Here is a 1,273-nt window from a genome sequence, read left to right on the forward strand (position 1 = left end):
GGAGCCGCCCGCGGCCCGGCCTGCCCGCGCGAGTGCGGCCTGGCCCGCTCGCGCCCCTCCGCGCCTTCCCGTGCTGCTTCCCAACCCGAGGAGCAGGTCCGATGGCAGCAGAACYTCTCCTACCCGAGCCGGTCGCTCAGGGCTGTTTTCATCCCTTACTCCTGCTGTGTGTTAACATGTCCCTTTAGACCAGTCCTAACTGGTGCGTAGGCCAGAGAAAAGGACCAAGACCACCCCACGGCCTGCAGATGAAGACTATAAACGCAGATGGATTAGACATCAATCTTTTTTTTTTTTTTTTAAAGGAGATCTATAATGACGCCTCCTTTTGCTAAACGAAACTCTGTCTTTTGTTTACTCCTACCTCATATTCATTACATTAACTTCTCCATTTACATGCATTTCATTACATTTACTTGCAAATTCTCTGTTTATTTACATGGTGCCTGGCCTTGTAGACGCCTGGCTGTGCAGGAGGTCTCTCACAGGCCTCTTTTCCATCAGTGATTTCTCATTTCTTACTCCAGCTCTCAACTCATTTATTACACCAGTGCGGGTGCTGTCTGGCCGTGTCTGCCATTCGGATGATCCCTTAAAAAGCAGAGAGTTCTGGTATTCTTGCTCTGGGGTAGTTCAGTGCAAGACAGGGCTTTGGGGTCCCACAATGTCTCCACACCTGAGCCCAGGTTGTTAACAGACCCTRGAGGTACCTGGTCATTTGGATGGGAAGTCCTTGTTGGATGTGAGGCTCTAGATGCATCAGCCCCTTGGATACAGAGGTTTGAAAGGCTTCTCTGCACTTGTACAACAGGCCACGAACCCCTTGGCTTCGGGTCTCATCTACCACCCAAGATGTTCCCTCTTACGTGGGTGTAACATCTCAAATACCAAAGTGAAGGTCTGCAGTAGTTTTCCATTGTAGTGTAAGGCATTTGCCACAGGACGATGTGTTTCTGTTGCAGGTGGGGAATGGAAATCAGGCTAGTTTCAGTCAATGGAAGACAGCAGTACCCTTTGCTAACTGCCACTTGCATTTTCAAGATGTTTGCTCAGTGTGTTTCGAGCTGCACCTTGGATAACTTTGTGCTCCCACTTTGCCCATTATGTCGCTTATTGTCTGGAAAACAAGACAGGAAGAGGGCACTGGCAGGAGCARGCAGAAGACCTTGACCCTTACCCCTGGACAGCCCCTGGAAACAGGGCACTATTTGCCCAGAAGGCTTCATGGTTTTGCAGTGCTCAAGGCGCCATAGACCTTTATTCGTATCCAGCA

This window comes from Nothoprocta perdicaria, unplaced genomic scaffold, assembly GCF_003342845.1.
Source record: "Nothoprocta perdicaria isolate Ctin4 unplaced genomic scaffold, notPer1 scaffold_59, whole genome shotgun sequence".
Classification (NCBI taxonomy): Eukaryota; Metazoa; Chordata; class Aves; order Tinamiformes; family Tinamidae; genus Nothoprocta; species Nothoprocta perdicaria.